Source organism: Lactuca virosa, chromosome 8 (genome assembly GCF_052849685.1).
Source record: "Lactuca virosa cultivar CGN04683 chromosome 8, Lactuca_virosa_CGN04683_v6, whole genome shotgun sequence".
Taxonomy (NCBI): domain Eukaryota; kingdom Viridiplantae; phylum Streptophyta; class Magnoliopsida; order Asterales; family Asteraceae; genus Lactuca; species Lactuca virosa.
This window is the reverse complement of record NC_136433.1, coordinates 205506537-205528762: the sequence shown is the minus strand read 5'-3', so window position 1 is coordinate 205528762 and position 22226 is coordinate 205506537. Positions and strand designations below refer to the sequence as shown.

The window sequence follows — 22226 nt, the reverse complement described above, 5'->3', positions numbered from 1 at the left end:
TCAAAGCCAAACATCATAGGTCTCACAGAAAGGTTCAGCCATTACCCATTCCTATGTGGAAATGGGAAGAGATCACCATGGACTTCATTACGAAGTTACCGAGGACGACGAGCGGCGTGGACTCCATTTGGGTCATCGTGGATAGGTTGACGAAGATCGCCTATTTTATTCCGATCCTCGAGGGTATTTTTGCTGAGAAATTGGCAGATATCTATGTACGAGAGGTGGTGGTCAGACACGGATTGCCAGTATCGGTGGTCTCGGACCGAGACGTTCGATTCACCTCCACATTTTGTAGGAGGTTCCATGAGGAACTAGGCACGCAGTTTCACTTCAGCACTACATACCACACCCAAACAGACGGCCATAGTGAGTGGACGATTCAGATGCTTGAGGATATGCTGCGGGCATGTGTATTGTACTTCGGAGGGAGTTGGGATACATACCTCCCACTAGCAGAGTTTTCATATAACAATAGTTATCATGCTAGTATCGACCAACTACCGTTTGAGATGTTGTATGGTCAGAGGTGTAGGACCCCTGTTTGTTGGGGTGAGGTAGGGCACCGAGTAATGGGGAGCACCGAGGTGGTTCTCAAGACTACCGAGTTGATTCAGCGGGTGCGCAATAGGCTGCGAGTCGCGCAGAGCCGTCAGAAAAGCTATGCTGACTGGCGCTGATCGGACCTCGAGTTCCAAGTGAGGGACTTTGTGACAACCCGAAATTTTCATTTTGTATAAACTCCGCAGTCAAGCACATCAAATAATAGTCAAATTCATCCCGGTACATTTTCAGCCGGTTTGAAGTTCGTTTGAGTGTTTTATTTAATACTCGTCAAGCGAACAAATAAAAGGAAGTATACTTTAGAGGTTGTCGTGCATCACGTAAGTCTCAAAACTCCAAGAGTTTGGAGTTTACGGCCCCAAACATGGAGTTTACGGCCGTAAACTCTAAAGAGTATAAATATGACACTTAGTCATTTTTGGCTCACTTTTCACTTCCTAACTCAAGAACACCCAAGATTCTCTCTCAAGTATCATATCACATTTCTTCCAATCCTCCAAAAATGTAAGTATTTCTTTCCTTGATTCGTTCATATAACACTTTATCTAGTGTTTATACTCGATTTCATCCATGTAAATCTCCTCTTTTCTTAGATCTTTAAGTGTTCTTCAAAACACCAAGAACACCAAGAACACACACTAGTGTTCTTGGCCCTTAAACACTCCTACAAGCCTCCTATAGGTAAGTACACTCCTCCTAACTAGTTGTTTGCTTAGAATACATGTTAAAACCTTGAAGAACATCAAAATCCCCAAGAACATGTGTGTTTACGGTTCAAGTAGATCTCCTTGGACCGTAAACACCTTCAAGTGGGGTTTAGGTGCCCCTAACACCTTCTATGGCTTGTATAAAGGACTAGAGCCTTGCATGCATGAACTAGAAACCCCAAAACATGAAAATGTAGAAGTGACCAAGAGTTTACGGCCGTAAACTCATGTGTTTACGACCGTAAACTCCCAAGGAGTGGTCCAAGGACCGTAAACTCCAACAAAGGGCCATTTCGAGCCCTAGTCACTTCCTAAGCCTTGGATTCGAGTCTAGCTTACTTGCTTGTGTGGTTTAGGACCTTAAAACACCCAATGACACCATTGCCATGAGTTTACGACCGTAAACTCATGGGGGAAATGGTCCCAGAACCGTAAACCCATATGGTGCTACCATATGGGGAGTAAACTCCAATGTGAGGCCATAATCTCTTTAGATGCAACCTTTAGTACTCCTAGCACTTGTAGCAAAGTGTTTTCATATATTAGGATGTATTTACTTGCTTAATTAGTTATTAAATGACTAATTAGATACATAAATGTATCATTACATGTTCAATAGGATCCACGTGTGTGTTCAAGTCCTCACTTGACACTTAGCATCCTATACCATCCGTTCATCCGAATCTCCCACCACAGGTGAGTTCATACCCCTTAATTAACCTTTTAAATGATTTTAAATGCTTTTATGGGGGGGGGGGGAATACAAGTTGAACTGATAAGTAATTATATCAATCACATGTGATTAATAACTGTCTAGCAAATAGATTTTTGCATGTTAAACCGTTTTATTCAGCTAAAGGTTTTCAAATCTTGTTTTCAAATCTCTTTTGAAAATAGTAAAATCTCCTTTTAATTTATTAAACTTTTATCAAAGTCTTTTAGAGTTAAATTCCTTGTTTAATTCATGTCTATATAGATATAGTTATATAAGTAGGGTTTGAAGGACTTAGGACTTGTAACCCTCTTTATTTCCTGTTCCTTGTTTGGTTGTGGACTTAGAGCATCCGGTTATTTGTCCGAGTGTCGTTGAAGTCCTAATTATATATTATGTATATCTGGTTAGATATTAAAACTCTTATTCCAGTTCAACACCTTTGGGTAGCAAAGGCACCTAGATAACCTCTCAAGTAAACTATAATAGGTATAGTTTAGAAACCAACCATAACTTTCATGAAGGAGAACTTAATTATATCTATATCCTAAAAACTTGTACTTTTAGTAAAAGGAAAGGTTTATAGAAATCAAAACACGAGATACATCCTCATGACGCGGATTTCACCGTTGTCAAGTTGGTAGCCAGAGTCTCCTGGGGGGAGAGCGGGCATTGTGTGTATAGATCTATACGGGACAGACCATCCCACATCCTGACTACTAGCTACAGTCCCGGCCGACCAAGCCAAGGGGTGACAAATGTCACATTCATTTCGACGCCAACAAGTCGTCGTGTTTACATCTGTCAATCAGTATGGTTACGAGTATCTTTACAATTACCTTATAATTCATGGCTTTAAGGTAAGTATTATCACGGTATTTTCTACATATGAAACCATCATAATATATTTTCCTAGTTATACACTAGGCCACATTTTAAACCTTTAAACTAACCTACTTAGGATTAAAGGTTACTTTAGACTCCCCGAGGTGTATTGTCCATTTAATACCACATGGAGTCTGTATTTTACTACTATAGACTCCCCGAGGTGTATTGTCCATTTAATACCACCTGGAGTCTTTATTTTATTACTTTAGACTCCCCGAGGTGTATTGTCCGTTTAATACCACCTAGAGTTTTATTTTATTACTTTATAAACAACAACGTCATTGCTGAAGTAAAGCATTATTTTCCCTATTACTTTTACTTGTGATCTTTTCACATATTCATTAAAGTATAAACTATATTTTGATAATGATAGTAACTTTTGGAGGAAAATACTCCTTAAACAATAAAACATTCGGGACTTGGTAGACGACTGCTTTTAGTAGAGAAACACATTTGTTTAAACATAAAACAATCGGGTCTTGGTAGAAGACTACTTTTATTAGGAAATATGGGATTTTCTGGAAGGAATTCTAATACTCTGTAAACTCAAATCACCATCATCTAATGTGATTAATTTGAAGAAAACATGTATTTACACCAATGTCATTAAAATACTTATAAACTCACCAGCATTATAATGCTGATACTCTCTTTCAAAATAACTTGTATTCTCAGGTCGTCAGTAGACAGGTACACTCCGGGAGCTTTTGCGAAGTCAGCCTAGTACCAAGCTGCAGCTTATGTTATTTCCTATATCTACTTTTTATATTATTGTTAAATGTAACCTATGTAAAATTATTACTATTAATGCAATGGTTATTTTACTTTGATTTTACTATACTGCATATGTTGTGATACATGACATGACGTCCTCCACCCCAGAACGTTTCCGCCGTTCCGGTTTTGGGGTGTGACAGACTTCGTTTTACTAAAAGTGTCACCATGGAAGGGTGTCATTAGGTTTCAGAAGAGGGGCAAGTTAGGGCCCCGAAATATTGGTCCATTCAGGATTACTACTTGGGTGGGCAATGTGGCTTACCGCTTGGATCTGCCGGACGAGCTTAGCCAGATTCACAACACCTTCCATGTGTCTCAGCTTCGGAAGTGTGTCACTGACGAGGCCGCATTTATTTCTTTGGACGACACTCAGGTGGATGAGAGCTTGAACTACATTGAGAGGATCGTTACGGTATTGGATAGGAAAACTAAGGTCCTTCGTCACAAGGAAGTGAAGTTGGTGAAGGTGAAATGGCAGCACGAAAGGGACTCCAAATGGACATGGGAGCCGGAAGATGAGATGCGAGACCACTACCTGGATTTTTTTTGCGTCAGCGGACTTCGAGGACAAATTCTAGTTCAAGTGGGGGAGATTTGTAATGCTCGCTTCAGGTATCATTTATTTCTCAAGATTTTAGGGTTTTAGATTGGAAATCGACGAGTTGGGGAGCTCCAACTCGTCGAGTAGATATCATTTTGGGACGCGGGACTTAGGGTCTACTTGACGAGTTGGAAGGCCCAACTTGGTGAGTAGATGCTGTAAGCGAAAACCCTAATTTTCCGGGTTTTGTACCCAGAACTTAACCATTAGGGATGACATCCTTACTAGCCTCCTTACTCAGAGAAACCCTATAACCATTAGGGATGAAGGAGTCCACAACATCCTCATATGTTTATATATATGTGTTATTGTGACATCCCCATTTTCACGGCCAGAAAAGACCAATTTGTTTAGGCTTTATTTTGAAAATCATAGTATCTTTTATAGAAATATGTTGCGGAATTTGTTCCCAGTAAAACATGATAAATGTGTTATCAAATCATTTCCGAAGAAATGTATTTTTATTCCTTTTAAAACCTTGGGATGTCATCGTCAATATAGAAACATAAGCATAAACATAACTTATATTCATTTACAGTAGTGATATGCATCTCTTTTAAATCCCTCAGTGTGAAGTAGCTTCATATCGAAACCTGTGATACAAATAAGCTTGAGTGGGTCAGGTTGGGAAACCTGGTGAGTACATAGGGTTTTCAACCCACAATAATATAATTATTATGTTTAAACATCAAACAATCAACCCAATTATCCCCATTATCTTCATTACTCTTAAGGATCTACCCTAAGAATCATCTATCCTGCATTCGTTCATTTCAAAGCCCATTGCTTACAGGGTTTATATGATAGGCACTAAGTCCATAGCTGCCAATGCTTGTTCGTGAAGCACTAATTCCATAGCTACTAAAGTTCATTCATCGGGTACTAAATCCATAGCTACCAGTGTTTAGCTAATAGGTACTAAATCCATAGCTACCAACGTTTATTTAATAGGTACTAAGTGAAGGGTTTTGAGCATTCTAACACTCCTATGGTGTACATGCAACCCTATAAACCTTGGGTCTATGTTTTCTCTATTATACATGCAAATATTCAAAATTCCAAGGTTTCATCCCAACTAGCATAATATGAAGCAACTATACTACAAAAGCCTAGTTAGATAACATACCTTTTGATGGAGCTTGAAATTTTGATCTTTAAGAGCTTAGCCCCAATAGTGTGGAAGCCTCAAGTGGAATCACAAACCAGCAAAACCACCTTGGAAAACTTGAGGGAATAGTAAGCACAGTATAAATTGGCCCACTCTTGTTTACACACACACTAGTGCCATTTCATGTGCTAAAGACCTCTTTATATAGTATGGAGGATTAGGGTTACATTCATGTAAACCCTAATACCCATGACCTTTCATTTCTATAGGATCCATGAGTTAAAAACTCCATGGACTATCTATGCAAGCTTAGCCCAACCTAAATGAACTTGGCCCAGTCCATATATATATATATATATATATATATATATATATATATATATATATATATATATATATATACACTAGTAAACTTATTTGGGCTGTGATTAAGAATTGATTAGTAAGCTAATGTTTAAGTGATTTCAGAGAAATATCAATATATATTGGAAATAGAAAACATAAATCGAATCTAAAATCTATCATACATTTGTTTTTATATGTTGCCCAACCATAAGAGTAACAAGTTTTTATGTATCGACTTGCTCGAAAGCAAGTAACGTAAACAAGCTTAAATTAACTCGTATGAAAAATCTTCGAGAATCTATTGCATTAGGGAATACTATTTATTATAGTGATATTAATTGGTATGAGTAATATATTTGAATTTCATATATTTGAAAGGCGATCAATTATTGTTGAAAAATGCATACACATATAACGGTTGTTATTGTTGTTTTTTTTTTGTCAATAAGATAATATAATTTCAAGAGTCAATTTAACATGTTTGACGAATATGGTTATTAAGACAAACTTTAGTCATAACAGAACCTAGGATCAGGCAAAAGTAAGATTGAAATATTTATAAAGAAGAGAATGAAGTTATCAGTTGGTTGAAAGTGTAAACAGAAAGTATACAATAGAAAATCATTATCTAATAAAGATAAGCACCAACAATCCAATTCCATGCATTTTATGGCAAGAAAATGTGATCTAAGTACAGTTTACATGGCATGCTAGTTTTTTATTAATTAGTGTTGTATAAATGAATTCTTAGACACCACTTTATGTTGCTATCCTTCCAATGAGAATACTTGCTTATTTTCCCTAAACATTATGAATTTTAGAAGAAGTGATTGGTTTATAACATCTGTTGCATGAAATGAAACATACAAACTTTGGCATAGCTATTTCAACAACCAATGTCCATACTTATAAGAAAACAACATTTTCATGAGCAACAATTGATTTGTTTGTGCTGGTCTATGGCTGGCTAGCTGTCTATAACAAATTGCCTTTAAAAAAAAAACATAGCATTTTTTTGATATAGAGTGACTATCAGGTGGGGAAATGCTTTGTAGGTGGCATAACAGTGTACTTTATGCAATGTAAAATTCTTCATCCTCGTTTTCTAAGCTGAAATATGCAGTGCCACTTAGCGAATGTGTAATGCTCTTTGTGAATTGTAACCACATATATGGTTGAATGCTTCCATAAAAAGAGTAAGACTATAAAAATAAGTTCATCACCTAGTATTAAAATAAACGGTTTTTTTTAACATAAAAATTACCTTCTGGTCTACACAGTTTCAAAGTCCCTAGCTATCGTTTTCTCTTCATCTCTAGCTGACTCAAACTTTTGATCGTTGTTTTCTCTTTCTCCCAAAAAGCGGCATATTGATCTACGGGGTTTCAACTTTTTTGGTTAGTTTGGTTAATTTCTGATATTATGCCTTCAATAAGACAATAAAACCCTCGAATTATATCAAGGTATCTTGTCTAGTCAACCAAACCAAAAGGTTTGATTATGTAACACCCACCTCAAGAAGACAAAGTTCGATATTTTACTTTTTATATTAATGTATTCCAACATCAAATTTGATAGTTTCTCCTTTGTAAAGAGAGAGAGAGAGAGACAAAACATTTTAAGAACAGTTGGCAAACATGCGTCTGATGGAAGGGTATTGGGACTGCAAAAAACAAGAATTTATTCAAAATTGGACATGAATGCGACAGCTAAACATTAGGTAATAGCAACGATGTACTCCATTACCTATTATAGCTTTTCCAATACACCACCGTTCATTATCTCCAAACCTGGGCAGCAACATACATAAGCTGAAAAGCACTGATAGAAGTGAAGAAGGGCATACGGTTCTCAATAATACCATTAATAAATAAAATTGAGAACGGTAATATATATTTTACATAATTATAAATAAGATGTACAACAAGACATGGCAGAAATAGGTGTTATGTTTTGTGGATAGAAGGTGATGACTCACCTTCCATGTTAGTTGTTGAAGCAGAGATGAATGAACAGGTTTCAGATGATAGTGAAACCAAGCAACAATTGGCGACCAACTTTGGGGCAAACACCGACAAAGAAAGAAAGCCCCCATCAAATATCTTATGTCTTTGAGGCGGTGTGAAACAGAGTATACGTTAAAAATGACTGCCATAACCTTTTTATTTGAGGAGGGAAGCTGCTCAATGACGTACCCTAAAACAGAAGTCTTTAACATATAGGAAGGAATAAAATTAGCGAACAAGCCCCTTACCTACGTTGACTCCACACCTTCTATCATTGAATCTTCAATTTTAATTGGCAAAATAAATTGAATCCATGTTGGACAAAGGCGACACAGTTTACATTGGATATGGTCTATAAACCTGTAGAGTTAAGAGCTAGGCGCCTGAAACAGAGCATAATCAAGCCTTAATTACTTGTGTACATGTATTTTAAGCGTACAACTCATTGAACCATGAAGCTTGGATGACAACATGATGTCATCTACCCCAAAATCAGGTCAGAGAAAGGAGGGACCAACGAACTCTGATTGGAGATGTAAATCACAAATACATTTCGAGCTTCAAGATATATATGAAGATGAAAAACTTTTATTTAAGGCTTCACAAATCAATTCAGTCTCCAGCGGGCATAGTGAGAATGAAAATTAATCAATAGAAAACCTAGGTTATGGAAATTGTAAATAAAAGATCTTAAATAATACGTACCTTAAATACAGAACAAAGATGGAGTCGGCAAACAACTTTGGGGGAAATGCCGCCGCCAAGAAAGATAAACTCCAAAGTCTTCTGCTCAGCATGAGGTCAGGATGACCGGAGAAGGAAGCATGCAGGAAAGGACCTTTCCACCATATACGTTAAGAATAGCCGCCCCCAGCCTCCTTATTGGAGAAGAGAAGAGTTGGTCGACGTGGATAGTAGAACTCTTTAACGTATAGGTAATGATATATATATATATATATATATATATATATATATATATATATATATATATATATATAAGAGTCCATGTTTAATTAGTTACTTTTGATCACTAAATTAATTATTGATCAATACTAATTAAATCATATGATTCCATATTAATATATTAGAACTTATAATATATTAATATAAATCATAAACATACTATTCTCAAAAGACTATCCATATAAATTGTTCCGGTGAAGTGCAACCCAAATGGACCATGCCAAGTCGGGTCAAGTACATACCAATTATAGTTATGGTCTAAGACACTAATCCAACACTAATTCCATAGCTACCAACGTTTATCTAATAGGTACTAAGTCCATAGCTACTAATGTTTATTCGATAGACACTAAGTCCATAGTTGTCGATGTTATTTGCTAGGCACTAAGTCTATAGCTGCCAATGTTCACTCATATCATCTTCCATCTCTCATCATTCATCTACCCATGTTTTACCCAACATATTCGTACATATAAAATACATATACAGTTTAAATTATTTAAAACATGTATAAAATCGTTCATCTAGCATAGAAAGCAAGTATTCAAATAATATGCACATATACCACGTAATTTATATAAAATACTTCATATCTATGTGTAAGATGAAAGTAACTATGCACTCACTTGTCAAAGTGACGATTCCAAATTCGGGCAGCGCTTCACTTCTAACGATTCTATTTTCCTTCGACAAAACCTAACATTATTATCGCTAAGTTTTAGTCTAATCTTTATTGCGACTAATTATTAGTCTATTTTCATCATTAACTTAAAGTCTACTTTCATGATTTATCAAGTAAGAAACAACCAGGTAGGATCTTATCGGAGGTAGGTTCTGTTTGGTATACGAAGTATACCATTTGGAAATCCCACTTTATACACCTCACTAAATCACAGCCTAGACATCATTCCCGTAAGTTGATCAATCAGTATAACGACATTGAATCACTGATAAATCTTATTTATAGGTTCATAATAGCGATATTATATTTATATATAAACTATATTTAAAGTATGGTAGGCGTATCTCACTTACAACGGGTTTTTATAAAAAAAACCGGGCTTCGCTGGAGCAGCGTTTCCGAGCCGAAAAGCTCTTCTTCTCGGAGCCGTCGAGCGCTCCGGGGCTTTTTTCTAGCGCTAGGGAAGTTTCCTAGGCTTTGGGGGGTTTAGGGAGGTTAGCGAGAAGTTAGAGAGAGAAAGAGATAGTGAAAGGTGTGAGAAAAATGAAGGATTCACCCTTTATTTATAGGGGTTTTATCGTAAAGTAGTCCCTAAGTTTCTCCCGTATCTTCCGCATACGAGCTCTGTTTTCTACTTTATTTATATCCACGCATTGGTATTTATGAGTACTACAACTTTCATTTAGACCCCGTCGGCTAATTCCCATTCTATCTCAGATTTACAAAACTGTATCGAATTCGTCGAGCTTGAAGAGTAGAGAATAAGTTTCGTCCATATCTTTAACATACAAGATCTATTCTCGACGTTATTTATATCCATGCGTTGCTATTTACGGGTACTACAACTTTCATTTAGACCACGTCGGCTAATTCTCATTCTATCTCAGATTTACAAAACTGCATCGAATTCGTCGCGCTTGAAGGGTAGAGACTAACCTTCGTCCATATCTTTCGCATACGAGCTCCGTTTTCGACTGTCTTTTTATTGTTTAACTCCTATTAACGATATCTTCATTTCTCGTTTAGATTATTTTGGCTAAAAATCGACCGATCTAAAATTTAAATTATGGGCTGTGCAATGCTATGCTAAATCTTAGAAAAATCATAACTTCCTCATACGAAGTCAGATTTGGACGTTCTTTTTATGCACACTCTCGGTTTAACATATACTATGAATTTCGATTAGATCACTAAGGCTAGAAAGTATTTTATCATAAATTCACTTTTTACGATTCCCGGTGTCGTGCCGGTTTTGCCGTAAAACTTCGACGGATCATAACTTCTTCGTTATAACTCAGATTTCTGTGTTATTTATATGTACGGAACCCTTGTGACATATACTATAACTTGGTTAAGATTAATCCTTCTAAATAATCTTCCATCAAAAAGTAATTTTTGACGCTCATTGTCTCTGAATTGACTAGCCCGAATCTGCGGGGTTACAATTACCTCCCCCTTAGGATGATTATGTCCCGAAATCATAAACGAAATAGGGCTTGTATAATGACTCCATATGTTATCTTTTTATCCTAGGTAACAACCGTAACTCCTATGTTCCTTCGAATAAGTATATGACTCTTGGACTTCTGGACTGCAGGCCGTGCTCGATCTAGCACCCGCTCTCTATCTCATGTTGGACATTCAATCGTGACCTTAAAGTCACAATCTCGATCCTTATTGGAGACTCCTGCTCCTTCAAAAACAGTCTATACTTCGATTACTGTAATAGACCGATGGGACATGTTCTATTGACATGTCGTCGTATGATGCAACGCTTAGACTCGGGTCTTTTAGAGTCAAATTCCAGAACGAAATATACCTTCCTTCATGTTCTAATGTGATATAATCTCATTCTAGCATGTAGCACTTCTAGGTACAAGCTTCTAATCCTAACAACTGTTACGATACTTCTATTGATTGCTTCGTTTAACTTTCACTTCAATCTTCTGACTTAAATCAGATGCTACATCGATCTTGGTTCTCTGAACCATGTAACATACTCATCTTAGTCAGACTCGACATGATATGACCATTAGGGTCAGAATAATAATCATCTTCTAGTCATTACCGAAACGATGGTAACAAGACACATGAACAAAACGGAATCCATTACTAGCGCCTTGGTAACCTTGTGACTTTCCTTGATCCAAGCGTGAGTCCTGTGCTTCCGGTAGTATAGGCCTCTACCACCTTTCACACCTACTCATACTCGTCCCAAGTATTTTCTCGCAGTTCTCCAAGTCATTATAACAAAAACAATTTTAACACATACAAATGTGTCCAAACAATCATATAATTTTCCCTAGACTCTACTAGGACTTCTTCCATGCGTATCTTCAATCAGCAATTCTGCTTCAACTCGGTTGGTGATGGAAATGTCAGACGATGGGATAACTTCATGGATTATACAAAAAATCTTTCTTTCTGCTAATCGAAAGTGTACTTCTCCCGTCCTAGATGTATTATTTCTTAGACGCGTTCTAAATGCAATATATCACTCTTACGATATCTTCCGATAGGTACCACTAAGTATCGTAAGCCTTCTCATTTCCTCCATTTTCTCAATTCACTACGAGTCTTGACCATGATGTTTTGCACACCAAAGCAGTCGTTTGGTGTATCGAGACGAGAATATAAATAGAGGAAGGTTTAGACGCGTATTTTTCCTTATTACATCGAAAAATTATATGCCAATTCTAATATCATAACTAAACGTTTAGAAATCTAAACACATAAAATTTCCAGATCCGGTCAGCAACAGACCATAGATCCGATCAAACGATAGCATAAAGCATCACAAATTATTTAGCATATAAAAGCATCTTAGGCATCTTCCCTAATTAAGCTAGTGCTTATGTCTATTCAAGCGTACTTCCTAAAATATATTAGACACACTCCTCTTGATCATCGCTTAGCATTCTAAGTTTAAGTCTAGAAATAAATCCTTATTCCTAGTTCGCTTAAACTAATGCTCTGATACCAACTGTGACATCCCATTTTCACGGCCAGAAAACACCGATTTGTTTATGCTTTATTTTGAAAATCAGAGTATCTTTTAAAGAAATATGTTGCAAAATTTATTCCCAGTAAAACATGATAAATATGTTATCAAAGCATATCTGAAGAAATGTATTTTTATTCCTTTTAAAACCTTGGGATGTCATCGTCAATACAGAAACATAAGCATAAACAGAAATTACGTTCATTTACACTAGTCATCTACATATTTTTTAAATCCCTCAGTGTAAAGTAGCTTCATATCCACACCTGTGATACAAATAAGCTTGAGTGGGTCAGGTTGGGAAACCTGGTGAGTACATAGGGTTTTCAACCTACAATAATTTAATTATTATGTTTAGACATCAAACAATCAACCCAATTATCCCCATTATCTTCCTTAATCTTAAGGATCTAGCCTAAGAATCATCTATCCCGCATTCATTCATTTCGAAGCCCATTGCATCCATGGTTTATATGATATGCACTAAGTCCATAGCTGCCAATGCTTGTTCGTAAAGCACTAATTCCATAGATGCTAAAGTTCATTCATTGGGTACTAAATCCATAACTACCAGTGTTCAGCTAATAGGTACTAAATCCATAGCTACCAACGTTTATTTAACAGGTACTAAGTCCATAGCTACCAACGTTTATCTAACAGGTACTAAGTTCATAGCTACCAATGATTATTCGATAGGCACTAAGTCCATAGTTGCTGATGTTATTTGTTAGGCACTATGTCTATAGCTGCCAATGTTCACTCATATCATCTTTCATCTCTTATCATTCATCTACCCATGTTTTACCCAACATATTCGTAGATATAAAATACGTATACAGTTTAAATTATTTAAAACATGTATAAAATCGTTCATCCAGCATAGAAAGAAAGTATTCAAATAATATGCACACATAGCACGTAATTTATATAAAATACTTCATATCTATGTGTAAGATGAAAGTAACTATGCACTCACTTGTCAAAGTGATGAATCCAAATTCGGGCAGCGCTTCACTTCTAACAATTCTATTTTCCTTCGACGAAACCTAACATTATTATCGCTAAGTTTTAGTCTAATCTTTATTGCGACTAATTATTAGTCTAGATTAATCATTAACTCAAAGTCTACTATCATGATCTATCAAGTAAGGAACAACCAGGTAGGATCATATCGGAGGTAGGGTCCGTTTGTAATACGAAGTATACTGCTTGGAAATCCCACTTTAAACACCTCATGTAACACCGTAAATTTTCAACTAAAATTTTCATTTAAAAACACAATAAAACACATGCCATATTTTCTCAAAAATGACAAGTATCAATTTATCAACATAATTCAAAAGTTGTTTATCACAAATCCAGGATCCTCAAATAATATATCTCTAATCAGACGTGTGTACAATCGCGCCGGTGCCTTCCTGCGATCCTGATAATAACCTGAAACACATAACACATAACATGGTAAGCACGAAGCTTAGTGAGTTCCCCAAAATACCACACATATCCCATTAGCCTCTCATGGCTATAACTCAGATAAGACCCTCCGGTCAATGTGTCTCAGTGGGACCCTCCGGTCCCACAACTCGGGTGGACCCTCCGGTCCTAACTCAATAAAGCTCATCATAACACACAACATAGATCACAAAGACATAATGCAGGATATCACAATACTCAATATAAGCACATAAAACCCTCCGGTCACACAAATCACCACTCAATTATGTATAGTGAGAAGACTCACCTGATGCATGCAAGCAATTATACCTGTACTCGAATCTCGAACTAGCCACCGCCTAACACATAGGGTAAATATTCTCTAATTAATACTCGATTCTCAACTCTAGGTAAACCAAAGGTTACTCGTTCTCTCTCTAACTCCGGAAGTGGGTAAAAGACCATTTTACCCTTCAATGGTCTCCATTACTCAGGCTTGACCACTAGAAGTCAAACTCGAGTCAACAGTCCTTGTTTGACTCGACTCATCGAGTGCACTCATGCAACTCGCCGAGTCTCCTCTGTTCCTCAGAAGTCTCAAGAAAGTCCAGCTCAGCTCGTCTAGTTGACCCCCAACTCGCCGAGTTATCTCATGATCAAACTCATCGGGACAAACCCTAACCGACTCGTCGAGTCAGTTCATGGACTCGATGAGTCCCTTCAGCCTGTTTTCTCATTCAGACGTTTTAAGGCAGATCCACAACTCCAAACTCTAGATCTAGTCGCTTAAGGCCCACAAGTCACATAAAGCTTTGATCTTGATGACCATACATGGCATATATTGCTCTAAATGCCAATACAACTCCAATAAGGGTCCTAGAACACAACCACTCCTTAAGAGACTGAATAAAGCTATAGCGTTTGGACCAACTAGACCTCGCAAGGTCCAGATCTGAAGTCTAGACCTAGAAAAGGACTTCATGTACTCATATCTCAACAAAAGGTGGTAGAAATCCCTAATCATCATAAACATGAGATCTAATCACCACAAGGAGAAAGGTGAGAACTTTTTACCTTCTCTAGAAGCTTTTGAACATAATAATACTGATCCACTGGCCCCCTTCTTGTTCCTTGATGAATCCTTTCCTCCTCTTCAAAAGAAATGCACCAAAAGACCACAAAATTAGCTCCTTTCCCACTCTCTAGCTCAAATGGTCTTTAGAGTTTCTCTGAAGGGTGAAAGGTTGCTGGTGAGACTAGAAGGAGGCTATAAGTGCCCTTAAATAGTCCCCAAGACCCGGGGACTTAGGGTTTCACCACTCAGCGTCTATTCGACGAGTCGACTCTTGGACTCGTCGAGTAGACCACTAATCCCATGTGGCCATCCGCGAATCTACTAGATGAGTTAGACTCACAACTCGTCGAGTCGCCCAATAAATATCAAAATAAAAACATAATTAATATACATGGGATTCCGGATGTTACACCTCATTAAATCATAGCCTAGACATCATTCCCGTAAGTAGATCAATCAGTATAACGACTTTGAATCACTGATAAATCTTATTTATAGGTTCATAGTAATGATATTATATTTATATATAAACTATATTTAAATTATGGTAGGCGTATATTTAACATACGAGCTCTATTCTCGACGTTATTTATATCCAGACGTTGGTATTTACGAGTACTACAACTTTCATTTAGACCACGTCGGCTAATTCTCATTCTATCTCAAATTTACAAAACTGCGTCGAATTCGCCGTGCATGAAGAGTAGAGACTAAGCTTCGTCCATATCTTTCGCATACGAGCTCCGTTTTCGACTGTCTTTTTATCGTTTAACTCGTATTAATGATATCTTCATTTCTCGTTTAGATTATTTTGGCTAAAAATCGACCGATCTAAAATTCGAATTTCAGGCTGTGCACTGCTGTGCTAAATCATAGAAAAATCACAACTTCCTCATACGAAGTCAGATTTGGACGTTCTTTATATGCACACTATCGGTTTAGCATATACTATGACTTTCGTTTAGATTACTAAGGCTAGAAAGAATTTTATTGTAAATTCACTTTTTACGATTTCCGGTGTCGTGCCGGTTTTGCCGTAAAACTTCGAAGGGTCATAACTTCTTTGTTATAACTCAAATTTCGGTGTTATTTATTTGTACGGAACCCTTGTGACGTATACTATAAATTGGTTAATATTAATACTTCTTAACAATCTTCCACCAAAAAGTCATTTTTGACACTCATTGTCTCTAAATTGACTAGCCCGAATCTACAGGCGTTGCAATTATGTTGTAGGATAGTTATATTTCGTGATATGTAGTGTTCGTCCATATCTTTCGCATACGAGCTCCGTTTTCGACTGTCTTTTTATCATTTAACTCGTATTAATGATATCTTCATTTCTTGTTTAGATTATTTTGGCTAAAAATCGACCGATCTAAAATTCGAATTTCGGGCTGTGCACTGCTATGCTAAATCATAGAAAAATCATAACTTCCTCATACGAAGTCAGATTTGGACGTTCTTTATATGCACACTATCGGTTTAACATATACTACAACTTTCGTTTAGATTACTAAGGCTAGAAAGTATTTTATCGTAAATTCACTTTTTACGATTTCTGGTGTCGTGCCGGTTTTGCCGTAAAACTTCGAAGGGTCATAACTTCTTTGTTATAACTCGAATTTCGGTGTTATTTATTTGTACGGAACCCTTGTGACGTATACTATAAATTGGTTAATATTAATACTTCTTAACAATCTTCCATCAAAAAGTCATTTTTGACGCTCATTGTCTCTAAATTGACTAGCCCGAATCTACAGGCGTTACAATTATGTTGTAGGATAGTTATTTTCCGTGATATGTAGTGTTCTTGTGACTCTGTGTCATTTACATGGAAGACCCCGGGGGGAGCCCGTGGCAGTTGGATATCAGACCATGGGGGAGCCCATGACATTCCAGGTAAAGACCATGGGGGAGCCCATGACACGAAGGTATAAAACCTTAGGGGGAGCCCACGGTATCCTGGAGTAAGACCTTGGAGGGTTTCCACGGCATCCCTATATTTTTGTATGCATGGATTATGTGTTTTATGTAGCTGATATAGCTAGTATGGATTATGTGATTATGTGGATTGTGTGGGGTATGATCTGGTGAACTCACTAAGCAATAGCTTACAGTTTGTTGATTGTTTCATGTACTTCTGAGCCCAAGGGCAAGGGCAAGGCTTGATGGTGCGACGTGCACTCTCCGACATTTTATATGGGACACTCTGATATTTGAAATAAAATATTGATGTTATGGATTTTGAAAAGATTTGTTATTGAGAATTCATATTTTATGGGAATGTTTTGGTTATTTAAAAATGAAAACTTTAATTGGAAAAATTGGGTCGTTACAGTGAAATTCTTCAAAATTCTCTTCTTCAAGTGTGAATGTCACACTTATGCAAAAACTGTTGGGTTTTAAGCATTATAACACTCCTATGGTGCACATGCAACCCTAAATGCTTTGGATGTATGTTTTCTCTAATTATACATTCATTTTCAATTTTTCCAAAGCATTCTCCTAACTAGCATACAAATTGTCAAATGAACAATACAAATAGTTAGATGACTTACCTCTTAGAAGGACTTGTAGTTCTTGACCTTTGAAAGCTTGAGCACCCCAAGTGTGATGCCTCTCATGGTTCAGAAACACCAATATGCAAGAGGAGACTTGAGAGAATAAGTTACTTGCACAAAATCAATATCACTCTCCAAGAATGTTGTGGCAACCGATTTTGGCTCTAGGGGGTTTATTTATAGTGTGACAAATGCTAGGGTTACACTTTGTAAACCCTAATGACCTTTCATATTACTTAGGATCCATGGGTTAACCTCCATGAAATATCCATGGATTATCTCATTGGTTTAGCCCATCCTAAATAACCATGGATCATTAGCCCACACTATTAGAATCATTGATTTACACAATCAATCCCCATATATTTAATTAGTCTCTTTTGATCACAAAATTAATTCCAAATTAATTCTTGATCATTACTAATTAAATAATATGATTTCATATGAATATATTATACTTGTAATATATTAATAAATCATAAATAACCTTATTCTCAAAAGTCCATCTTATCAAATTGAAGTGGTAAAGGCAACCTAAAAGGACCATGCTACAATCGGGTCAAGTACATCCCAGTTATAGTTATGGGCTTAGACACCAAATACAACAGTCTTCCACTTGGATAAGTCTAATAACTACAGCTGCCAATGCGACTTCAGGATCCGACTAAACAATCGTAAGCTTTCAAAAGCCGCTGTCGAACTCTTACCTAGTCAGTGACGCGTCCTTCAATAAGGGATCATATACTCCTCTGTTCTCAAGACATCTATGCGGACAAATACATGCAACATAGTCATACTTATTTTCCTGCAATTTCTTTCCCGATTTCCGATTCGTCTGACATAGAACATAACTGAACACATTAATTTAGTTCTGCCCGGGCCCGGCACATAGTCAAAACAGAATCATCAAGGGGCCCAAGATATCGCTTTTAATCCTCTTAGGATAAAAGGTACATATAAACTTTGACATTATATGCTTGTACTAACTACTCATCAAATCATGCACACCAACACATTTTATAACATCAAGTTACTGATGTGTTTTCATGCCATCAATGCACAACCAACTCGTAGTCAACAACTCATATATCTTGGTTTGAAGATTATATGATATTATCGTCTCACAATTACTCGTGATAAATTCCATGAAGTAACAGGTGAGCGCGGGTTGAATCCAATACTCAAATTTTATTTCAAGAGAACTCATGAATGGTGTAGCAAACTTTTGCTATGTCTAACTCCTTAGACAATCTACAAGGCAACTCATGACAGTCTTTTTTCATACTTACTTCCAACGTATGATCGGCTATGGATAATTCGAATAATTCTTATTATTCTGGAAGTGAAAACATGAAAAGTGAAACAATAGTAAATAATTGACACAAGACAGTAACTTTACTTATAAATAAAACTCCTTTTAACTATTACAAGTTTCGATTGATCTAATTACTAAAACTAATATCATCTGTTAGCCCAATGCCCCTCGCATGCTGCAAGTGCTTAACCCTAGTCAGTCCCTTTGTAAGGGGATCTGCTGGGTTGTCTTCTGACAATATGCTCTTCACCACGAGGTGTCCTTCTACTACTTGACATCTTATGAAGTGGTACTTTCTGTCGATATGCCTACATCTACCATGATCTCTCGGTTCCTTGGTTAAGGCAACCGCCCCTTGATTATCGCAGAACATTTCTACATGATCCTTTATGGATGGAATGACTCCAAGGTCTCCGATGAAGTTTTTCAACCATATCGCCTCCTTCGCCGCTTCGCTTGCTACTATGTACTCTGATTCACACGTTGAATCAGATATTGTCTCCTACTTGGAACTTTTCCATTTTACTGCTCCTCCATTCAGGGTAAACACCCAACCCGAATGAGAAAGGAAATTCTCTATGTCGGTTTGAAAGCTCGCGTCACTATACCCTGTCACTCTCAAGTCACCACTCCCACCGAGGGTAAGGACCCAGTCCTTAGTCTTCTGCAGGTACTTAAGAATGTTCTTAACTATAGTCCAATGATTTTTACCAGGATTCCCTTGATATCTGCTGACCATGCTCAAAGCAAAGGCCACATCAGGGCGAGTACAAGTCATAGCATACATGATCGAACCAACTGCGGATGCATATGTTATATGACTCATCTCTGCTATCTCAGCCTCTGTACTCGTACTCTGAGTCTTACTCAGTTTGGTATTGCTGTAGATAGGTAAGTCACCTTTCTTGGACTCCTCCATGCTAAAACATTTCAACACCTTGTCCAAATAGGTAGTTTGACTAAGTCCTATCAGTCTTTTACTTTTTTTTTCTCAATATCCTTATCCCCAGAATATAAGCAGCTTCTACGAGGTCCTTCATAGCGAAACACTTTCCAAGATAGGACTTAGCCTCCTGCAAGGTTGGGATGTCTTTTCTTATGAGCAGTATGTCATCTACATACAATACTAGAAAGCTCACTATACTCCCACTAGCTTTGACATATACACAGGACTCATCCTCGCTTCTCGAAAATCCAAACTCTTTGACTTTCCCATCAAAATAAAGATTCCATCTGCGAGATGCTTGTTTCAATCCATAAATGGATTTCTCAAGCTTACACACTCTATTAGGGTACTTTGCATTGACAAAACTCTCTGGCTGACTCATGTAAACATCTTCAGCCAACTTTCCATTAAGGAAAGCGGTTTTGACATCCATCTGCCATATTTTATAATCATGAAATGCAGCTATGGCCAACATAACCCTTATAGATTTAATCTTCGCTACTAGTGAGAAGGTCTTATCATAGTCAACTCTTGGAGTTTGAGTGAATCACTTCGCAAGCAGTCGCGCTTTATATGTGTGTACTTTCCCATCCATGTCGGTCTTCTTCTTGAAGATCCATTTGCACCCGACTGTTTTACGACTCGATACATTGTCAACCAAGTTCCAAACTTGATTGTCATACATGGACTGAATCTCGTTATCCATAGCCTCTTTCCATTTTGCAGACTCGGGGCCTGGCATGGCTTCCTTGTAGTTATTAGGTTCATCCAGATTTACCAGTGTGCTATCACAAATAAATGTATCACCTTCAGCTGTTATATGAAAACCATATACCACAGGTGGAACAATAACTCTACTAGAATGTCTCAGAGGTACGGAATGGTTATTTGGTTCAACAGGAGTTTCCTCCTCAGGCTGATTGCTTGTGTTTGAGGTTCCTTCACCGCTTGACTCTTGAAGCTCTTCAAGGTCAATTTTCCTCCCACTGTTTCCTTGGCCTATGAGTTCTCTCTCTCGAAAGACTACTCTCCTTGCAACGAAGACAACATTGTCACTCGGTCTGTAGAAGAGATATCCAAAGGATTTCTGTGAGTAGCCGATGAAAATTGTAACGCCCGTGTTTCTAGGCTAAGCATTAATATTGACGTTATAGTCTAGGTTAACCTTTGTAACTCATTTTGAAGAAATGAAAAGGAATTATGTGAATATTATGTGAAAATTATGTGTTTTATGCTTAATGATTAGGGTTTAATTAATTAAGAATAAAAATGAGCGTCAAAAATAAATATTAGATAAAGCCGATATCTATTAAGAAAGTTGTAGTGGGCGTGATAAGGATTACGAATATATAAAGAATACCGAAATCCGAGTTATAACAAAGAAGTTATGACCTGTCGAAGTCTCGCGAAAAAACCGGCACGGTGCCGAATGTCGTAAAAAGTGAGTTTTTGATAAACTACTTTTTAGCCTTAATGATCTAAACGAAAGTCGTAGTGTTCGTGAAACCGAGAGTATGTATAAACAGAACGCCCAAATCTGACTTCGTATGAGGAAGTTATGATTTTTCTAAGTTTCAGCTTAGCGGTAGACAGCTAAAAACTCGAATTTTAGATCGAGTGATTTTTAGCCGACACAACCTAAACGAGAATCGAAGGTCTCGTCAATAGTAGTACAACGGTAAAAAGACAGACGAAAACGGACGTCGGATGAAGAAGTTATGAATTTTTAACAAATTTCCTGTCCCGGTCTGTTAAAAATAATAATATAAAAATTAAGTTCAAAATTAGCCGACGAAGTTTAAACGAAAGTTGTAGAGCGTAATTTTACCTACGCGTGCATATAAAGAACGTCAAAAACGGAGTTCGTATGCGAAAGTTATGGATTTTAGAAGTTTTTGCACAAAAATCGACAAAAAAATACCAAATCCGAGAAATTTCGCATGGGGGGACTTCGCCCACGTGCGACCCAGTAGCGATCCGACGCGTGCCTTCTTATTAGGTGTCCGAGCTTCGCACCAAGTGCCACGATCGAACCGTCGGACCATAGACCTCGGTCCAATCAGGAGGCGACACCAGGACCCTCGCACGTGCGAGCCATGTGCTCCCTCTTCGGATCTGCTGACGCGTGGAGACTTCTCAGCCCTTGGATCAGGAGCCTCGCCCCTATAAATAGAAGGGTGCGAGACCTCCCCGGTATATTTTGGAAACTTGTCATTTTTAACCCCCTTTTCAATATTTCTTTCATTCCAACTTCCTCCAAAGCTCCAGTATTATACCAAACCCCCGAAATACGCCTCGAAGTGCCCGAGAAGCCCGAGAAATTTATCTTTTCGTTTTTGAAGCCCAACCTTCGCAGAGCCCGATTTCTCAATAAAACTCCCAGTTTTATTAGAAACAATCGTTTTAGGAAACAAAGTGTTGCCCGATTATCATTAAATCATGTGAGTGTGTAGTCACCTTCATCTTACACCTTGATATGAAGTATTTTCTATAAAATACGTGCTATGTGTAATTATATTAACTGTTTAATTGAGGTGA

At 37.4% G+C, this 22226-nt stretch overlaps 1 long non-coding RNA gene across 2 annotated transcripts; it reads right to left on the bottom strand.

The window, feature by feature from the left end:
• Positions 1–6540: 6540 nt before the first annotated feature.
• On the bottom strand, positions 6541–8351 carry LOC145134235 (uncharacterized). Of its 2 annotated transcripts, none has more exons than XR_013719022.1 (3): positions 7449–8351; positions 6967–7365; positions 6541–6884 (listed from the first exon to the last, which is right to left on the bottom strand). It is a non-coding gene; the product is annotated as an uncharacterized LOC145134235 (long non-coding RNA). The 2 variants fall into 2 exon arrangements; XR_013719021.1 differs by having other exon boundaries at positions 6541–7365; positions 7449–7513; positions 7681–8351.
• Positions 8352–22226: the final 13875 nt, after the last annotated feature.